The 22,507-nt window shown below is 41.5% G+C and overlaps 1 long non-coding RNA gene across 2 annotated transcripts; it reads right to left on the bottom strand.

The window, feature by feature from the left end:
* Positions 1 to 3,546: 3,546 nt before the first annotated feature.
* Positions 3,547 to 13,570, bottom strand: LOC118406304. Of its 2 annotated transcripts, XR_004830019.1 has the most exons (4): positions 12,682 to 13,570; positions 12,141 to 12,258; positions 4,570 to 4,785; positions 3,547 to 4,398 (listed from the first exon to the last, which is right to left on the bottom strand). It is a non-coding gene; the product is annotated as an uncharacterized LOC118406304 (long non-coding RNA). The 2 variants fall into 2 exon arrangements; XR_004830018.1 differs by lacking the exons at positions 12,141 to 12,258; positions 12,682 to 13,570 and adding an exon at positions 6,638 to 9,461 and having other exon boundaries at positions 4,570 to 6,178.
* Positions 13,571 to 22,507: the final 8,937 nt, after the last annotated feature.

Genomic DNA, 22,507 nt, shown 5'->3' with positions numbered 1-22,507 from the left:
AGCCCCCCCCCCCCCCCCCCCCCCCGGTCTGAATAGGGTTCAGGCATTCTGGGCTCTCCAGTGTGAAGTACTACAGAAAAAGCAAGTTTTTTTATGAAAATCATTTCTGTAATTGCCTTGCAATATTAATAGCCAGCTCCAACATTGACATGTAAATAGACCAAGAGGATATGATAGAATTGCATGCACTCCATCGCTATACGTTAACTTTTACATGTCAGTTTGATATTTGGTTTTATTAATTAAATGTTTCTTGGTACAAATATGAGCTACTTCATAATTATGTTCTTCAACATCTGAAGATATATGTAAATTCTTTGAAGGATCGCAATTATGTTCTTTAATTTCCCAGTTCCTAAGTAATGGCACATATCTAACAATATTTAACACATTTTGTTGTCCATCGCACGAGGCCTAGTCATGAACTCCTGCAGTTCTGACAAACTTTGCTAGGCGACGCTGTTGCTCCATGAGAATGGTGCTTTGTATTAGACAGTAGATAACTGCCGTCACCGTCAGGGATATCAGGGATAATGTCCGGGATGATACAGGCCACTAGTAGTCTGCATACGAAGGGCGAAGGACAGAGAATGATGGAGGAAGCTTGAAGAAGCCATGGTCCCGACCCTCTAGATGAAGATTAGACAAGGTAATGCAAGTTGAGATAACTGCAGTATAAGTAAAGATTGATAGGCGACACTTTTGATCCATGAGGATCAAGTTGCTCTATCGGATAACTTTTACAAATGTGAATTACATTGATGCATTGATGTTCTTGTCATTGATACTTTGAAAAGGAAAAAAAAGACCAGTCACAAGAAAAACGTATACGCACAGAAACGGGCGACCTGTCCTTGGTGCTGAACAATATTTACATACACGTACAAACTCACTCACACACACAAACGCACACACACAAATACACACACACGTAAACACACAAATATAATATCTTCGTTAACATCCATTGCTTTGCACAGCAAGTCTGTTTGCTGCTTTTTACTATGACATCTCGTTAGATATAATCGATCATTTATGTCTTAAGTCATGTCTGATGTCTCGTTGTATGACAGTCTTGTCTTAGCAAAAAAGCCTATTCTAGCATATTCTCATAGATAATGCTGGGTCCCAGCACCGAGCCCTGTGGGACGCCCGAACTGACCTTAATTTGGGCAAGTTAAACTAGAGGCTCGTTGGGCGTCACTCCATTGCAAGGCAAGAACGTTTTAAGCGCCACAACATCAGGGGCGTATGTCAGTAAGGAACCCGGGGACTGTTGGTCCTGAGCTCATCGTTCAAACAGTAACATATGCCACACGAAAGGCACGGGCTAACCGATTCAAGGCAAATGAAACGCTTATGACTATTTGTGGTGGAAAGATGGAAAGAAATTGTATAGAATAGTGCAAGACTTCGGTATTAAGTCAAATTGATATAATGCTATAATGCTTTCCAAGTTATCGTGGATTGAGTCATTCATGAACAAGTAGTCAGGAAAACATATTATCATACCCATATTATCATGGATCCAATAGCGTAAGTCGTACTTCTTGATGGCTGGAAGGTCGCTCGATTTTAAGATCGACAAAGGGTCGCGTATATTTTTCGCCTGAAAAACCGTCCCTGTCGAGCGCTGATCGAGAAAACACGGACGTACTACACCAAAAATGGCATTTACAGCTCGCAGACTCGTCATATACATATATATTCTAAGGTTAGATACATGTACTCTCTAAGTATAGGTTAGGCTCCAGCTGGTTTTCGACGCTTTGGGCTTTTATGTCCGGCTTTCTACTTTGCCAGGTTTTCTTTATATCGCCAAGCCAAATATAAAGCAAAACTGACGAGAAAATCTGACCAAAACTTTGAAAACCAGCCTGAGCATAACCTCTGCTTGAAGAGTATACCTTGGGGATAATATCGTGACCAGATTACTGATTACAGTCGGTGTGTTTGTTTATTGAAGCGGTGAGAGAGTGCTAGAAGAAGGTCACGGAAACGGCTGTCACATAGGTATAAACACCTGGTTATATGTTATCTTCTTTCTTATCCAGTCACAACTCTGTTTGTTGCGTACACAGGAGAAAAGGCCTCTTCAAATGGCGTGTTCACAGAGGGTAAGTGCACCTTTTTACAGGTTTGCGATAGCAAAACCTGTTCTGTTTTTGTTGGCATTTATGGGCGCCGCCATATTGTTTTACGGTGTATGACGGGAAGGGTGGCGCTGGCGCCATTTGGATATGACGGATTAGTGTGCTGTATGAAGTTATGAGATGACTAAGAAACGTGATCTTGTGGTCTTGTCGGAAGCGGCAGGACGGCAAGAGACACAAGCATGAAGGGTTAGTGTGTTGTATGAAGGGATTGGATGGGATGGTTAGGAAATATGATCTTGTACTCTTGTCGGAAGCGGCAGGACGGCAAGAGACACAAGCATGAAGGGTTAGTGTGTTGTATGAAGGGATTGGATGGGATGGTTAGGAAATATGATCTTGTACTCTTGTCGGAAGCGGCAGGACGGCAAGAGACACAAGCATGAAGGGTTAGTGTGTTGATGAAGGGATTGGATGGGATGGTTAGGAAATATGATCTTGTACTCTTGTCGGAAACGGCAGGACGGCAAGAGACACAAGCATGAAGGGTTAGTGTGTTGTATGAAGGGATTGGATGGGATGGTTAGGAAATATGATCTTGTACTCTTGTCGGAAGCGGCAGGACGGCAAGAGACACAAGCATGAAGTGTTAGTGTGTTGTATGAAGGGATTGGATGGGATGGTTAGGAAATATGATCTTGTACTCTTGTCGGAAGCGGCAGGACGGCAAGAGACACAAGCATGACGGGTTAGTGTGTTGTATGAAGGGATTGGATGGGATGGTTAGGAAATATGATCTTGTACTCTTGTCGGAAACGGCAGGACGGCAAGAGCCACAAGCATGAAGGGTTAGTGTGTTGTAAAGTTAGGAAAGTTACGATAAGATCCTAACGATATAGGCTTAGACATGTAACAAATATATACAGGTTCCTTTAGTTGTCAACTGGAATTCGAAAATCAGCACATGAAGAAGGATAAAGAAATGACGCAGAGACAAGAATTTCCGCACGCTGGGTACAGAAGACTTTTAACAATATAATCTCTTTGGCCTTAACTGAAGTTCTCTATTGTCTCTCCTGAACTGAACTCTCTTACCTTAGAAATCTCTTGTATTCACATTCTGTCTCAGTACTAGACAAATATCTGCTCTCCTGAACTGCCGTAGAAATCTCTCGTCTTTGTATCCTGCCTTACCTGACAGACAGCTACACAATATCGCTCATATTACTAGACTAAGTACATCTCGGTCTGTTGCAGTTCACGTCATCAAACGAATAACAGTTCAAGAATTCAATAACAATCATAGTATAATACTACAGACTAATTACATCTAACAATCGTTGCGTTGTATATTCTTGTAAGTGACGGAGTGAAAGGCTGCTACAGCCCAAAAGTTAACGGCTGCTACAACCCAAAAGTAAACGGCTGCACGGGTCCGGACGTGTATTTTTACCGTTGAGAAACTCCCGCAAACGTTAGATTGGTAAAAGTTCGTTTGTAACTCAAGACATTTGCAGGCAATGTTCGAATTATGTAAATGACATGCTAGAAACAACATGTTCACTTATTCATATCTGTAAATATGCACATACGTCTGCTTAGCTGTACTGTAAATAGTTGTTATAATCCTCACGAAAGTCGCTGTACTTTTGTCGTGTCAATAAAGTTTTCATATACGTTTGGTTAGGATGTCCACCATTCGTATATCCATCGTTGTCTAGATGAATTGAATTATTTTTTTACATGACTAAATATGACCTAATAGAATAGACAACACGTATTCGTATAAGTCAAATAACGCAGATAGTACGTGTACGTCAGTCCATGAATTCTCTAACTGCACTCAGTTTTTCCCTCAAAAGCAGCACAATCGGTTGACCGCCCGCGGCTCTGCTGTCGGTCTGGCATTTCCCTCTCATGGCCTTGCTCCTTCGGGCGACGTTGTTTCGGGTTTTGCATATGGCTCTCAGCCTCGATCCTCTTGTAGCAATTTGCACACGGATGTCCTTCCCTTCAGTGATACAGTTCGTCTTTCAGTGAAAGCCACCGACGTCCCTTGAATTCGTGTGGATCTCATTTGCCCGACCTGTGCAAAGATCAGGGACCCACACATATTAACCTGTACCTGAACCCTTTAGCCCAACGAAATATTGGAAATATTTCAAAATGTTGATTCGCTTTTGAATAAGAATTATAAAAGTGATAAGAAATAGAATAAGAAGTCAATGATGATGAGATGTTTCCTTTCCACTGCAAGTATTATAGTTGTACTTCTTTTGATCTTGTTTATCTTTATGATGAGCCCCTGCAACAACAATGCCAAAAAGGACAGGTCAATTGCAGTATGAATTTGAAAAATCCCAACTAACAATTAAATCAAGTTCATAATCTAACTATACCTGACTCTGACCAAAGAACGCGATCCATTATTCTAAGATCCTCTTGACTATGCAGAAGTAAAAGCTGAGTTACTTACCGAGGTGCTGGTGAGTGCGTTGACTTCGTGGGGGCAGTTGTTATTAATCATCAGAGACCGGTCCCAGACACGTGTTGTCTCCCCTCTGTCTGGCAGCGAAATGACTGCTGTGTTCGTAATCAGCTTGGTTTACGTTTCATCTGCATTACGCAATATGAATACTAGGCAGCCCATTGGCCAGCGACCATGGGTTATTCCATAGCGGAAAAGGGGGAGCTAGGAAAGAGGAGAAAGATATCAAACAACCGGCCAACATGTAAAAAAAAAAGAATCACACCAAACTTGAAAGCTTGGACATATTCTACAAACATTCCATTGGCCGTGGCGGGGACTGCGGGCATGCTATAAGCCACAGCGACATACTAGTAGGCATGTCACACCAAAATTTTGGTTAAGGTCAAAGTTGCTGAAACTGCTTTCAAATTACAGATCAGATTCCTCTGATTACAATGCTTTTTATTGCGTTGAAATCCGACAATGTTAAAATTTTCTAGAATTTTTCAAAGTTGAAAAGTTGGACGTTTCTATTAGAAGAGGCTTATCTATTAGCCCTATGGGAACAGTTGACCTCGACATGGCACCGAAAATGACCACAAGCACACAGTTATTTACACACTTTTTAATGTATCTTCCGAACGCTTTAACAAATGTTCTTCAAATTTTCAGCACATGAAGATAATATTACTGGACAGACTATAATATTGTTTTCTCGACATATCATCATTACTTTGTATTAATTAATCCTAATTAACGCTAATTAATCTACTCATCCACAATAGTACCATTCAATTAATCTGCATTTCTTAAACATGCTACAAGCTTAAGAAAGAACTTCACGTTTCTAATTCAAAGTAAGACTAATCATTTAAAAAATGAAGTATTTTTGTAGTTTTCATTAATTACAAAATATGCAAATGAGGGTTATTACCCTCAAGTACTTCCAACAACACATATAATTGTATCACTTGTCCCTATTTGAATACATGTTCCCTGAAATAAAACTAGACAGTGCTAACCTATATTGCATGTTGACGTAAGTACAGGAATGTATCCACACTTTTAGGAACATCAATAAATAATTAAGAATTTATGCTAATTAGCAATATGCTAATGATACATATATGGTGAAAACTATCCACACATTGGCTTTTAATCACATTTATGTTGTAGGCATACTTAAATGGGTTGTACAGATGTAAATTACATGTTACTTTTAAGAACTTTTAACAATCAAATGCTTAATTAGCAGTTGTCCTAATTAACATCGTAATTAATGACATTAGTAATAGTAAGTGCTAATTAGTATGCATACATGTTTTACCCATTCTAAAAAATAACTGTTTAGTTCAAGTAACTTTCTGATTATTATTAGTAGGTTGCTTTTCTATTCAGTTTCTCTTAACTTAGCTTTTCTTCTTTAAAAATCAAAACAATAAGATCAAATAACTTTCAATGTTCGTCACCAATTATTGCAACTCCTGGAACATGTCGTGTCAAAACTTGATCTGTTGTCTCGGTGTCTGCAGCCTTGTCTCTGGTGAGCAGTTTTGACAAGTCTCTATTTTGCTGTTTCCGCTGATCTGCCCAGGATATGTCCCTTTTGTGTCAACTAGAAAATTAAAAAAATGATCTCGAAATTAATACCATGCAACTGACAAATTCCGATTGAGCATGGCAATAACCTATCTGCACGCAACATATCATTTACGATAGTGAAACGTTTTTTTGTTACAAAATATGCCACATCATCGGTAATGATAGGTATTCTACACAATACATAAAATATATTGCCATTCTGCGGTCAAATAGCGCAGAATTTATGATAATATGTTGAATTTATAGCGCAGACAATGTCCGCGGGCGTCCGTGATGTCACGCCCCCCTCCCCCTCCACGGCCGTGCGCGGGCTGCCTAAAAAAACTCTCAAATCGCATCGCTAAAGCCACAAGCCAAACTCGCGTAAATAGAAACAGAAACTACACCATGATGATCGCAATATATCTATATTTGTCACTGTGTATGGACAAAATTGCTAAATTCAAGAAAAATGGCAAAAATATCCACTTACTTTCGGAGGTTTCCCTACTCTGGCCCATAACTTCCGCCAGGAATGACGTAGCAAAATTGTGCAACCACTTGAATGAACCTTGATCTCTGGCCTTTCACCTGGAATCATTCCCAGAGTTCTCCGATGCACGGCGGCTTGTGGCTTTTGAGTTGAAAATTGCATCTCCGCCGCGCGGCCTTCGAAATAGCGTGCCGCGCGCGCGGCGTCAAAACGGGGCATTTTTCCGGCTGTATCTCCAACTTTTATGATTTTTAGCTCCTTATTATATGGATATTGTCAACTAAAAATAAGATAGTATCGTAGTCAACATTCCATAGATTATAGACAACGATTTTGATTGGCATTATTCAAGCGGTTGATTTTTAAGATTTTTTTAAATACATTTACGGCCCCGCGGGCCGCTTCGTTCTAATGCGGCAAGGGGGTAGGTTTGACATGCCTAATACTAGTATCATGTGTAAAACACACGTATAAAAAACACCCTAACGTTAGTTCTTACATGATCTGTATTCATAGCCATTATGATAGTCGCACTGGCAAGGTTACACTAGCTAGGTTACACGAATTTCTGTGTGCATTAACTTATCGGATCGGTGTTTTTACAAAAGCGGTTCTATATGTTAATATTTCAACAGTGCAGTTGTCATTTGAGTGATCTTTGCTTCAGATCTCAATAGCATGTAACATTATAGACTTGATACATGCATTATCGAGTTTAAGTAGGGCCTTAGGGAATAACGCAGTCTGAATGAGAGTTTTGATACGGAAGGCGGCTTTCTGTGCCTTTCAAGACAGTTGATTTAGCTATAACTGCCTGACGATCGCGAGGACAGGCCTGGATAAAGAGTGTAAATGCGTCATTTGGAAACTTGATGTTCCTGAAAGTGCATCCGAATTTTTGAAAACTGCCACTTTAGTTTTCTTTAGTCTTGAATCTTCCATTTCACACAAAAGACGTTAAGTTTGTCCAGTGTACGCAACACAAAACACGCTTCTCTACGTCTACGGTGACAGTTGTGTCCTGTCTGAACATGCACCTGCATGATCATGAGTCATGGGAAATTCCCTGACGAGATGACGGCCAAAAAAACCCACGCCTCCATACATGATCGTAAATTCGCGAGTCTTTTCTTCACAAAAATGAAATTATGACGATTGCGAATAAAAGAAATGTGGGATTTTTTTATAATTGCAGATATAACGATAGTGAATGAAAGACGTGGGATTTTTATTTGCGAATGCCAATATGACGGATGCAATTACAACTACTTTGAATGAAAGAAGCGTGGGATTTGTTACAAATGATGACAATGGTGAATGATGAAGACATGTGTAAATATTTAAATTGTTCGGCCCTGGCCCGGTTTATACAAAAGTATGAGGGCTGATTTTTCAGGGTTGTGGAATGAGCTATTGAACTGCATGGCGTGTTAACGATGACGAAAAATGTTATGAGGTTGTTGTTACGACTTGTCGGAAATATAGGGACGAAAACCGCACATAAATGAATGATTAGTTTGAGGTGGAATGGTGTTTTTTAATGTGATTTTGACGTGTTAACGATGACGTGAATGTGATTGGCCAAGATTTGTTATTTGATTTGATGTTTGACTTCAAAGTGGTTGGGATGTGATTTATTTGTTTATGATATGGAATGAAGAAATGAAAGTTAATAAATAGTGTGGTGGTGTTGTGACCTTGTCGTGATGGACGGTAAGGTCCACAAAAGGACGACCAGGCTCACTGGGCATCATGTTGTTGTGATCCTGTTAGACGAGATTCCCAACAATAGAGTGTTAGTCTAGATTTGTTAGTTGATGTGATGCGATCTGTATCACAGTCTCCTGGCTTCCGGAATCAAAGCCCGGGCCGGCCAGACTGGAAGATCAGCACATGAAGGATAAAGAAATGACGCAGAGACAAGGGTTTCCGTACGGTGGGTACGGAAGACTTTTAACGTTATAACAGACGTCATAATATTGCAATCTAAGTTCTCTATTGTCTCTCCTGAACTGAATTCCCTAACCTTAGAAATCAAGAGGTCTTTACATTCTGTCTCAGTACTAGACAAGTGTCTGCTCCCACAACACAACACAACATTGGTGACTTCACAATTGCAGAACAATACGAGTGTAATTACAAACGTTCCAAGGTAGTGTCGGATTGCACTGTACATGTATCTCATTCCACGTATATGACAGATTCAAATCTTACTACAGCTTTCATAAACAATAACTGTACAGTACAACACATTTGTATGGGGTTTACTTCAATCGTACATTCACCCCGGTTAGGTTTGGACCGTCGTTGGTGCGGTAATTTATTTCAACTTTATTGCAGGCACGTGGCCTATATCATATGTACAATAAATATAAAAACACACATTACAGCAATACAAATAAACTGTCATTTACATATAGTGAAAAGTTTAGTGGGATAAGCCGGTGCTTTTGTAGATAATTGACGTAGTGTGTCCAGAATATACTGTGCACATGGATGGAGGCGTCTGAATAGAATAAGCGGAAGATGTTCTTTTTGCAGATGCGGCGATGCCTTGTATAAAATACACGCGTTAGTTTTCTCCTCCTAGCCTCAAGCATCAACCCCATGTGAGACAAAAACCTGGCTAGCACTAGCACTCGTTCTATAGTCTAACAATATTGAGAGCATTGTTATAGGCTATGCGTTGCTTGCGAATAGTAGCTAAGGTATACTGATACCACAGCTGAGCAGAATACATGTATAAATAGAAACCGGGAGATTAAAAAAAAATCCCAATCGACCAGAGGGTTTGTCCATTCTGTCCAGAGTTAATTGAAGACGAATATCACTTTCTGATTGTATGTCCCAAATATTCTGAAATACGCATTCTCTATACAGAAGGTTGTCATTTTATACACAAGGATTTATCTCAATGGACCTGAAGTACAAATTCAAATACATCATGACATGTGACAATCCCTGCATGGCAGATATAGGAAAATATATTAAAGAAGGCTTGGATATTAGAAACTCAACTGATTGTAAAAGCTTCCAATTATATTGTAAAAGCTTATCCCATACTACAACTCCTGTATTAGTTAGTTAAGCTATAGAACTGTAGTTATGTAGATGACATACTTTGTACCTCGTACAACTGTTGTGCAATAAAGTTATATATAATGTATATCGATGGACAGCATTGAAAAGGACACGCTTCACTCCAGGCGAGGTGAACCGGCATTTTCGTTCAAAGGAATTGGCTCTTGTATATTAAGCCTCTGATGTGAGATCGAATTGATTCATCATCAGATAGGCCCGAGGTAATCTGATTACCCAGGTAGTTTACAGATGAAACGTAGTGTAATTTCGTAACATGACGGAACAGAACTAAGACATTGAATGAGGCGGTCCGTTCAATTTGAATCTCCCAAGCGGAAAATATACACATTGGCTTTTGGTTTCACTGAACAGTATATGGTTTTCGTGCACATAGACATGAGCTTTTGAAAACTTTTGACAGATGGGCAAATAATACATGGATCATCATCGTACAAGAAAAGGTTCACAATGGCATTTCGGATATAACAACGCAACCAACACAAGAGCAACTCAGCTCAACACTCGGGTCAGAGACATAGATTTCGAACAAAAAAGGAGATAGCAGACTTCCCTGTGGCACTCTGTTATTGGCTTGGCAGTTAAGTTGTCAGAAAGGACATTGCCCCAATGGACTCTAAAGTACAAAACATTGTAGCAGGTACAAGTAAGGGTATTAAGTAATGTGGTACGTTCCTGTCGATCAATTTCTTAATAACCGCCAGTGCTTAACGCGGTCGAAGGCTCCAGAAACGTGTAGGAATGCCATACATACAAGGGATCCCCGTTTCTGGTAGTAACGAATTACCTCCTTCAGCGCAAATACACACGTCTGTGCCATGCTGTTCCTTAAAACCAAACTGGTTAACCGGTCTGTGTGTAAACATTCATCTAGAATATTCTATACGCCTTAAAACTGGGAGGTTTCACTAAAAAAACATTCAATGAATTCAGCTAGTGTAAACTATCTGGCTTCAGTCTCTCACTGACACTTTCATTCCGTTATAACATGGGTGCAGGGCAGGGCTAAGACATTGTAGACTAGAGTATCAAATAGTCTCTTTGACACACTTATATATTATGACATCTAGAAACAATAGATGAAGACTTTACTTAGTTTGGTGGCACATAAAGATGCAATGTTTCTGCTTCCCCTAAACAGGAAGAATAGAAAGTAATGAGTCTGGTCGAAAACAGCCTGGTAGGGAAACATTGGCTGGTGGTCAGACTGTTCAGTACGTCTATCTGGTCTAGCTTTAGACTACAAAGAAGGCACCGTGATTACAAGTTCTCCATATTTCTATGAACACAAGTTAACTGTCAATGAAAATATGTGTATGTCACGAGCCATGAGTGCGCCTTGCAACTAGGGCTTTTTTGTATGATATGTTAGCTGTGATTTCAAATTTGAAACTGAAATCCCTTATTTACGATACTACAATACATGTAGTATGAAGGTGATACCAGTTGGTAGCAGCAGCTCTTATCTGAGAACAGATACTTTTACAAATGAAATTGGTATTTCTGAAATTCAGCCGGCTCTTGCTTAGAGAATGGTAAAGAACAACATTGCACTGAATTCAAAATAACGGAAAATTTGGTCAATACTCCGTGTTAGTTGAACTTTCTATCATCAAAACTGAAGTTGTGCAAATTGTCGTATGCAATGATCAGCCGTTTATTCAAAACAAGTGAAAGATCCAAATATTTTTTTTCCAAACAGACTTGATAGTCAATATGCAAATAACTTTCTGTTTTGTGTGACCATTGTTTCTGGCTGCAACCATGGGTGGATTCCCCATGGTTTTTAATTAGTTTATGTGGTCTGGAGGGTCAATTAAAGATAACGGCAAGCTAAGATTTACAAACATATTAAAACCGAATATGCCATGGAAACCTATCTATACCACAACGACACTGACAGGAGGTTCAATGTATGTAAGATAAGAATCAGTGCTCACCCTCTAGAGATAGAAAAGGGTAGTTATAAAAAGTTGTCAGTTCAAGATAGATTGTGCAAATACTGTGCGACGGATGCAGTGGAAGATGAAATGCATTTATGTGTAACTGTCCCCATTATGAGGATGAAAAACAACCTTTTTGACACAATCAAAACAATATTTCCGACTTTTCATCAGCTAGTAGACCTCAAAAAAACTACATTCCTGTTAAAATCACAGACCCCACTTATCATTTAAGACGTGGGACTTTTCATCAGCCACTGCCTCCAAAGAAGAAGTCAAACCTCCTAGTAAAGAATGCATATAGATAGCTGTATAGAATAGACATTGGTTCCCTGGCAGAGGACAGCAGGTAGAAACATCACTGACTTATGGCTATGGTTGTTTCCAGGGAACTAAATGTCACAGTTTAAGCAATCTAGGTGGAACATAACCATGCCGGAGTACAGAAAAAAAATGCTAACAATGCATGCAGCCAGGGACCTGCATCTGGTCCCGGTCTGGTATTTTCCGCCTTCCGTCTTCGGGTGACGCTGTTCAGGGTGTTTTATGACTCCCCGGGGTCCTGTCAAGATGCCAGATCTGTTTCAACCGAAAAGAATGGAGTTATGACAGTTCTTCATTACGTGGGCCTGACAGAATTTGCAGGTCTTAAAATCAATTTGCACGGATGAAATTAGCCAAAGTGCTTGCCTTAAGATTTCTACAACCCACATAGACGAAATTTAACATGTTAACCTACTGTCGGGAAAAAAAATTACAAAAATGTGGAATATTTACTTATAAATGTATGACGACTGTTCAGCGCATTTGGCAAACAAACTTATAAGTAGGCCTTAAATCATTTTGCATGAAGCTTTCTACATTCCACATAGAAAAATATTCAAATTGCATGGATATTTCTTTTTCAAAGATTGCCAAAGAATAGCAATATATGGATTCTGAAACAGCGGCACAAAATAAATTCTACAACGAACAAAAATATCAGAAATGGTGGCGACTAACCTGTACTCCTTTCACAAGAGTGTCACGGGACCACTGCACGGGACAAGGGAGAAATGTCTATCCATACTTCCGGTAAACCGAGGCCGTCAACGGCGAAGGAAAAAAACCCTCGAAATTCCCTTAAAACCTACTGTACCAAACAATAAAACGTATCAAGATGATCCTAGAAACTTTAGACAACGAAATACGACGAATCCAGACCCCAAAACCAGATCCTAACAGCTAAACAAGGCCCTATTTGTGGATACGAAACTTGCAGCGCCAGACCACACGAAAACAACTTACGTCATCTCCTGGTACGTCCTGTTACAAGGCCCTATAGCAACGTAGACAAATTTGCCAGATGAAAACATCTGATCCCAAAAAACAAGTCTATTCTCGTGTGTTTTTGCTCGCTTGTTCTTCTTCTTTCTCCTACCTCTTCAGTCAGGATCCAATTATAGCTGCAGTGAATTTATCATTGTCCCGAAGCGAGCCCGCCTTGGAAAAAACAACCGAGGCTAGCACTAAATCCTGGTACAGCTAACTGTATAAGACCCCATAAACGACTACACATTTTGCATGATGATAACATCTGTAAACACTACGTCAAAGAAAACAAGTTCATTCTAGTGTATTTTTGCTTGCGTGTTCTTCTTCTTTCTTCTCCCTCTTCAGTCAGGATCCAATCATAGCTTAGAACTGCAGTGAATTTATGATTGCCCCAAACCAGGAAGATGTGGGTTACTGTCGCGTTTTTCTCGTCACGAGTATGCAAATGACCACACCCGGGATTTGACGACCACATATCCAGAATATGACTTTAGTCTACACAAGTAATTTTTATGGATGACATCCTATGCAGACTGCAAAAATAATGAGATAGGACGAAAAAATGACAAGGCGGGTGAAAAAAACATGATATATACACCATAAATGCTGTATTACACAAGACTTGAAGTGGCAAAACATGGTATCCGAACTATCAAGGCATACATTCACGTATTAAAGAAGTAAAACTAGTGTAGTAAAACTGGCACTTGTGTGGTATACTGAAATCACTTGCCAAGTTGGTAACTTCACTCATGGCGCTTCCATCTTGGTGGTACTTTTACAACTATCTAACAAGTTTCACTTCTGCAACTATAGTCAAGGCTACGTCCCTAGTGTGACTTCTATAAGTACAATTATTAGGCCACAACACAACACAACACAACACAACATTTTTTTGCCCATTTTGGTCTATCTGACCATTATCAAAGAAGAAAAAAATTCTTGTTTTTTTCTTCTGAAATCAGATGAAAATTAATGAGAGCGCGGATGTCATCACGTGTGTTGACCATGTGGTCGTCAAATCGTGGGTGCACGTGTGTTTATTTTCATATTCGTGACGAGATAAATGCGACAGTAACAAGATGTGATGTCGACAGTAACAAGATGTGATGTCGACCAAAACAAAGCAGATGTAGGGTGGCCTTGCTTTTTTCACCCAATACTATAAGTCTTAGAGAGCCTAATCGGAAAATATTGGTACGACAGCCACACAACAATGAATGATTAGTCTGTTTAAGGTGGAATGGTGGTAACGATGACGTGGAATATGGTTGACCAAGATTTGGTATTTGATGTGATATTTGATTTCAAAGTGGTTGGGATGTGATTTGTATGTTTTTGATATGGAATGAGGAAATGAAAGTTATTAGTGTTACGTTGTGGTGCTGTGACCTTGTTGGGATGGACGGCAAGGTCCACAAAAGGACGGTAAGGCACACTCTTGTCGCAAAGGTAGGCACGACAAGATACCAACAATAGAGTGTTAGTCTAGATTTGTTAGTTGATGTGATGTATGTGAAGCACAGTCTACTGGCTTTCACAATTAGAGCCCCGGGCCGAAAAGATGTCAAAGATGACGTGGAATCTTATGTGGTTGATAACGTCCTCCTGAGCAGGAAGATATGTACGGTAAACAGTCCCTCCTACACTCCTAAAGGAAGAAAAGGGCTGTGAATAGTCCCTTCTACAGGAAGAAAAGGACAGTAGGACAGTCCCAACCTGTTAAAACAGGCCCTCCAACAGGAAGAAAGGGACCGATAACAGTCCCTCCCACCGGGAAAAAAGGTCTGTTAACAGTCCCTCCTACAGGAAGAAAAGGACAGTTGGACAGTCCCAACCTGAACAGCCCCTCCAACAGGAAGAAAAGACTGTAGATAACGGTCCTCCTGGAGAAAGAAAAGGACTGTCCCAATTACCTGAACAGCTCATCCGACAGTAAGATATGAACCAGAACAGTCCCTCCTACAAGAAGACAAGAGTGTAAACAGTCCCTCCTACAGGAAGAAAAGGACAGTCCCAACTTGAAGAGCCCCCAAACAGAATGGCTGTAAACAGTCCCTTCTACAGGAAGAAAAAGACTGTCGGACAGTCCCAACCTGAACAGCCCCTCCAACAGGAAGATATGTACTGTAATTAGTCCCTCCTACAGGATTAAGAAAAGGACTGTAAACAGTCCCTCCTACATGAAGAAAGGGACTGTCGTGTGGTGTCCTATACTAGTACTATTTTACTAGTAGGGGTATAACGAGAGAGCACACAAACGCGTTTCGATATCCGTGCTCTACATCTTTTACTCTACTCTCTCACGGTGTTACACATCTCTAAAATGTCTGGTCTGGCTGGGAAAATGTCATCTAATACTCTGTATACGTGACCTCCTTGATTGGGTAGTGACCTCATTGATTGGGTACGTGACCTCCCTGACTGTGTACGTGATAGCATGTACTTGGTTGATATGTGTGTGTCACCTTCTGCTGATGGAAGTGAAGGCTGGTTCTCTCCCTCCAGCTGCTGTGTGTCACCTTCTGCTGATGGAAGTGAAGGCTGGTTCTCTCCCTTCAGCTGCTGTGTGTCACCTTCTGCTGATGGAAGTGAAGGCTGGTACTCTCCCTTCAGCTGCTGTGTGTCACCTTCTGCTGATGGAAGTGAAGGCTGGTTCTCTCCCTCCAGCTGCTGTGTGTCACCTTCTGCTGATGGAAGTGAAGGCTGGTTCTCTCCCTCCAGCTGCTGTGTGTCACCTTCTGCTGATGGAAGTGAAGGCTGGTTCTCTCCCTCCAGCTGCTGTGTGTCACCTTCTGCTGATGGAAGTGAAGGCTGGTTCTCTCCCTTCAGCTGCTGTGTGTCACCTGCTGATGGAAGTGAAGGCTGGTACTCTCCCTTCAGCTGCTGTGAGTCACCTTCTGCTGATGGAAGTGAAGGCTGGTTCTCTCCCTCCAGCTGCTGTGTGTCACCTTCTGCTGATGGAAGTGAAGGCTGGTTCTCTCCCTTCAGCTGCTGTGTGTCACCTTCTGCTGATGGAAGTGAAGGCTGGTTCTCTCCCTCCAGCTGCTGTGTGTCACCTTCTGCTGATGGAAGTGAAGGCTGGTTCTCTCCCTTCAGCTGCTGTGTGTCACCTTCTGCTGATGGAAGTGAAGGCTGGTTCTCTCCCTCCAGCTGCTGTGTGTCACCTTCTGCTGATGGAAGTGAAGGCTGGTTCTCTCCCTTCAGCTGCTGTGTGTCACCTTCTGCTGATGGAAGTGAAGGCGAGGCGAGAAGCTAGAATCCAGGTTGTGTCACCTTCTGCTGATGGAAGTGAAGGCTGGTTCTCTCCCTTCAGCTGCTGTGTGTCACCTTCTGCTGATGGAAGTGAAGGCTGGTTCTCTCCCTCCAGCTGCTGTGTGTCACCTTCTGCTGATGGAAGTGAAGGCTGGTTCTCTCCCTTCAGCTGCTGTGTGTCACCTTCTGCTGATGGAAGTGAAGGCTGGTACTCTCCCTTCAGCTGCTGTGTGTCACCTTCTGCTGATGGAAGTGAAGGCTGGTACTCTCTCTTCAGCTGCTGTGTGTCACCTGCTGATGGAAGTGAAGGCTGGTTCTCTCCCTTCAGCTGCTGTGTGTCACCTGCTGATGGAAGTGAAGGCTGGTTCTCTCCCTTCAGCTGCTGTGTGTCACCTTCTGCTGATGGAAGTGAAGGCTGGTTCTCTCCCTTCAGCTGCTGTGTGTCACCTGCTGATGGAAGTGAAGGCTGGTTCTCTCCCTCCAGCTGCTGTGAGTCACCTTCTGCTGATGGAAGTGAAGACTGGTACTCTCCCTTCAGCTGCTGTGTGTGGTACTCTCCCTTCACATGTGCAGTGGAAGCCTCCGATGTTGGAGGAGAGAGTTGGTACCCTACCTCTACCTATGCAGTGGCAGCTTCTGCTGATGGTTGTGAAAACTGGTACTCTAACCCCACAGGTGTTGTGAGAGGCTGGTGCTTGTTCTTCTCTCGTATGGTAGGTGATCTTGCCTTTGTTGGCACTTCATTCATAGAAGGGTTGGGCATAGAGGTAGCATGGAGTATGTGCATGATCTTGGTTGACTGATGAGGTGTCATTCGGGTATCGGTTACAGGTTTGGGGCATGGCACGTTGTTGGTAAAGACACTGTGTATGCATGGCGTCGATTGTGTTGTGGATGGAGAATAGTTCGAGGTGGATCCATCAGAAAGTTGAATCTGATGTTTACTGAAGTTGATGATTAAACTGTTGGATTCCAAGAAAGAAGTTCCGGCTACAATAGGTTCGGCGAGGTCGTCAACCACGAAAGCATCAAATTTCAGAGGGACTTTCTTCCTGTAGAACGTAGTAGAGCACTCACCTATGACGGAGAGTCGCCGCCCATCTGCTTGGATTGACTTGAGATTTGCTGCGTGTTGCGATTTACGGACGGGTAAATTCAGACGCTGTGCTTCGGTAGCTCGGATCATGCTTGTTTCGGCTCCCGACTTTAAGTTGATCCTGACTGCGTGCCCCTCATGGAAGGCATCCAAGCGAGGTAAAGCACGAACGCTGATTCCCCTCGCCTGCGCACGTGGGGAATCCCCGATGTTGTCAGGACGTTGGTGGGGAGGGCGAGGGTACGATTTCTCTTCGCCTGACAAGAAAGGACAAGTGCTAAGGACGTGGTTGAACACTTGCCGTCCTGCCTGTTGACATATGGGACAGATCCTCTTAGGTCCTCGTTTCTTCGGGTGTGATCTTGATGCACCCGGGGTAGAAAAGTGTGGAAGTTGAGTCGGTGTGGAACACCATTCATAAGGTCCCGGATGTTGACTCGCCATGACATGTGCGGACTTGCTATTCTGCCCTTTTCCCGGTCGACGTTCGAGCACGTTATTTACCTGAGTTGCGTGGCATCCAAGCTTCTTGGTGCGTGTGTGGGTTCTGGGATCCCAACCGGTGCCACCACGCCAATATGGAACACGTACGGTGACGACTCAAGGATGACAGTGAGCGCATAGTCAGGAGCACAATCTATTTGGCAACACCTAGATGGAACCCATAATGATGAACAACAGGACCCTACCACTAGTTGCATGGGGGTGGTCCAAACCTCTTATAACATTAACACTATACAATAGTGGCGTGTAGTTATCCATTGTTGTGTTAGTAGATGTTAACCATGTGTCAGTGGAATCAGTAGCCATTTACAGTTGTGTCAGTAGATATCTACTGTGTGTCATTGAGTGTTCAGTAGTCATTTACTGTTGTGTCAGTAGATATCTACTGTGTGTCAGTAGTTATGTACTGTTTTACTGATAAATATTTTGTACTGATTTTTTACTGAGTATTAAAGGAAAGGAAAAATAAAAGGACGCAAAAAAAGTTTCTTTTGTACGAATAAAAGAATAAGACTAGAGTTCCTCGAACACACATCTTCGCCAAATAAACATTCTTTATCGAAGGTCGTTGTTTTTGAATGATTAATGTATGTAATTATGGCTATAATGGGCCGGATAAGCACCAAATACAGATTAATACGAGATGTTAATATAGCAAAGCTGGATGTAAGGTCTTTAGTTAGGCTAGGTTAGGCTAGGTCTTTAGTTTTATATAAGATTTCACTCTACAAAATGTACATTGCAGTCTTTTCGTAAAAAAAGAAATAATAAACAAACTTTGAGTGACTGGCCTATATATTAGATAATAGGTCATCTAAGGGTTACCTAAGGGTCATACGTAAGGATTGTTACGGCCCCGCCTTGGTGAATGTTTGTGTCCATCTCATGAAAATAGTAAGTAAAGTTTTGCAATCGCGAGTTAAGTCAGAGGTATTTTACACAGTCTACCTGGCCTGGCTATCACGTCAGGCTACTCAGATCCCCCCATTCATAGCCCCGCAAAGACAAAATAGCTGATTGACAGGCATAGTAATTGCTAATCTCCAAGTATTAGTATATTCATAAGCCTTACTTAGATCCTCCTCTACAACCTAGCACAAACCGAGACAAGATACGATACCACCCGCGTTCTATGACCGCACTCGTACAACCCGGAAGTATATGATATTGTCGTAATCGGTTGCACGGAAACCCCCATGCAGTGTGAAATCGAGGCCAAAATCAGGCAAAAAGAGCCAGTTTGAAGGCCAACTTTGACTCTTCAAATCTCATCCCGAAATAGTATTTGAATCATTAAGCGTACTGTATGCGATCGAACAACTCATGAGGATTACGTTGGCACCTTTGACAGCCTGATTTGGCCCACCGCGATGTTTTAATCTTTTTTTACGTGACCATGTCTTATGCCTCAAACGGGCGGGCGTGTAACACCCTGCCATGGCATGACGATTAGTTCTGCTCCACCTTTGATTTGTCTGTGCTAAGACCCGGAGACTGAGGGCAGGGGGTTAATTTGGTGTGACTGGCCCTTGTCAGGGAAAGGAGATCAGGCTTCTGCTTCTGTCTGAAGGGCTTGAATGATAAATGAAGATTAATGGTCCACACATTAGTGCTGGACTAGGGTGACAATGGTGCCAGTGTCATGTTGCACTGCACACCACTTTTGTAAGGGATGTGGTTCTCTCCATGATAAGAATCCCAAAGTAATTATATTAAGTAGATCGCAATTTACATAATTAGCATCTCATTATGTTGATAATCACCCTAAGTACCTACCTACCAAAAGCAAAGAATATCCATCAATCCCCTCTGCAGTTATCCTTTTTAAAAGTTACAAACTATAAGACCCACTGCAGTTCCAAACAAGCTGCTAGGGGGCCCAAAATTACACCATTCACTCCTAGTCCCAACAGCTATCCACCACTTAAAAATCATGAACATGGCACTTCTGGAAAATTTAGGCGCAAGCTTTGACGCTCACTTGCAGTACCAAAACAAGTCGCTAGGAGGCCCATTATCGAACTTGACCTTCCTTTCTGTGTCCCCTACCTATCAACAAAATATCATTAGCATCCATGTAGAACATCTCGAGTTATCGTGTTAACAGACAAACGCAATTACATACAAAGCCAGCTACGGCACCATAGGTAAAAGCTAGCTAAACCATTCTCGCACATGACAATCCTTTACACAACCGCTACACACCTGCCAAATATCGTAGAAATCGCCCAGCTGCATTTTGAGTTATGCTTCTCGAAACAAACCTCGAAAAAATACAAAGGTCGCTGCTGTACCGTAGGAAAACGCCAGGTAAACCATTTTCAAACTAGGCATGCCTTTTGACAACCGCTACACACCTACAAAAAATCAAAAAGTTCCATCCACAATTTCTCGACTTATATGCTGTTGACCTACATACAGACCCAAGTAAGCAATCTTATAATCTTCGCTGGCGAAGATAATAAATAACTGTAACATGTATAGCCGTCTGTAGATAACAGAAGGGTGTACAAGTGCAGCCTTGTGTGGAAAACAGAAGGATCTCGTACCATACCCAACCCGCTTACACACGCCTCAAGATGTTGTACATTATTCCGCATGAAGAGCGCACTCTATGCTTTGTTTCTGCATTGATTTTACTTTGTTTCTGGTTTCAACACAACACCGTACACTGTACATTACAATCTGCTAGCTCCAAGGATAAAGACGTCACCATTTCAATGTTCCCTCCCCCTTACCCTTGGCAAACCTTCAGTACTGAAAATCTACTGTTAAGTACTTTACAGTACCTGCTGACGATCTACTGTATTATCTACTAAATAGTAAATAAAGTAAGTACTGATCAATCAATACACAGTAGATATCTGATGACACAACAGTAAATGACTACTGAATATCCACAAACACATAGTCGATTAGTAGGTATCTACTGACATACTTAAGTTACAACATGTGATGTCTTATCTTGATAATTTATTTATTTATTTATTTATATATTTCATAAGATCCTAATATTCAAACAACCCATGCTTGATACAATTTAAATTGACTTTGGTTGGGGTGGGGGGTAACCACTCATGCTGTTGCTTTTGCTATAGGATCCTTGTTGATTATATTATAATTATTATATTATTTTCAGCAACCCATGATGATTGAAATTGTCATTGGCTGGGGAGGGGAAATATTATTTTAACAAAATGAACTTACCCCTTTCTACTTGTTTTCCTTTTATATATGCTGTTGCTTTGCCTATGTACTAAAAGTACTTCACAGCCTCTCCTTTTCATTTTTACCATAATTAGGAATTCAAAACTGTCTTGAGCTTTGATAAACACATTTTATACATGCATGCACAGATAAAGCATATACTTTACCTTGGCTGGAGCCAAAATGCAGCTGTCATTTGACGTGCAAAATGTATCACTTACAGGTTGACAGCTTAAAGTCGACTGTGACTGGTTAAACATCTCAGTAGATGGCCAGTAGTAAAACAGTAGAACTCAGTAGTGATCTTATTGGTAAATATGTCAGCATATGGCCAGTGGTAGAACAGTAGATGTCAGTAGTGATCTAATCGGTCCAACTATTTTAGTAGTAAAACATTAGAATTTAGTAATGTTCTGACAGCAAGAACAGTAGATAGAGGTGTAAGTACTTGGCAGTAGCGGTCCAGTACAGGCAATAGCACATTGAAAGTTGATTTACTGAAAAGCTAATAAAATGCTACTGTTAGCAGTATATTAGTACTTAACAGTAAATTTTCTGTACTGATGGTTTGCCAAGGATATACACCAGGCAGATAAAGCCATACCTCCGTGTTAGCACCAGACTGTACATCGCTGACTTTGTCTCCATATATCTAATATTACCACCACTGCCGCAACTTCCCTCTGCCCTCTGCACAACCCCCTAGTCTCTACCAGACTCCGGATCGCTGGAAAATCGTAGAAATGGAACAAATAGAGTGGAATATAACCGGCCAGGGAACAGCTCGCGATCCTAGGATCCGTAGATCGCGTGCTGTTCCCTGGCCGGTTATATTCCTCTGGCCGGCTTACTCCTCTATTTGTTCCATTTCTACGATTTTTCCAGCGATCCGGAGTCTGGTAGAGACTAACAACCCCCTCCCCCACCCAACAAATGGAGTTTGCAAGTCTGGGCGTGTTACATGCCAGCTGTCCTCAGCATGCTGTGACATGACTACCAACTCAAACTTGTAACTGTTTTAAGGTCGTCCACAAGTTCTTTAATTGGACACAGCATTTAAATTAATGAACACTATTATTTAAGAGATAACAAGACAACGGCCGCTGGTTTCAAATGGTGAACATATTGCAATTTCTACCGTCCGTTGACTTGATATCCTGAAATACTCTGTACTAAGAACAGTGGATATATATTGCCCTGCGAATAAAGGTGAACTGCTGCCAAGTAACCAATTATGCTTTTGGACAGTCAGTATTACAATTCTCTTTAAATTTCCCACCAAACTACATTCACGTATCCTCTCTGCTATTTACTAATAAAGACATAAAACTCTACCATTAATTTCGCCTCTTCATTCCGTCACACAATCACAACTTTTCACCCTACATGGCATACACACCAACGCAAACCTGTCTATATTTGCGAATGCTAATATTTAACTCTAGTTACACA

The sequence above is a fragment of the Branchiostoma floridae genome, chromosome 19, assembly GCF_000003815.2.
Source record: "Branchiostoma floridae strain S238N-H82 chromosome 19, Bfl_VNyyK, whole genome shotgun sequence".
Classification (NCBI taxonomy): domain Eukaryota; kingdom Metazoa; phylum Chordata; class Leptocardii; order Amphioxiformes; family Branchiostomatidae; genus Branchiostoma; species Branchiostoma floridae.
Note: the sequence above shows the minus strand (reverse complement) of the source record. Positions and strands in the feature narration are given on the sequence as shown.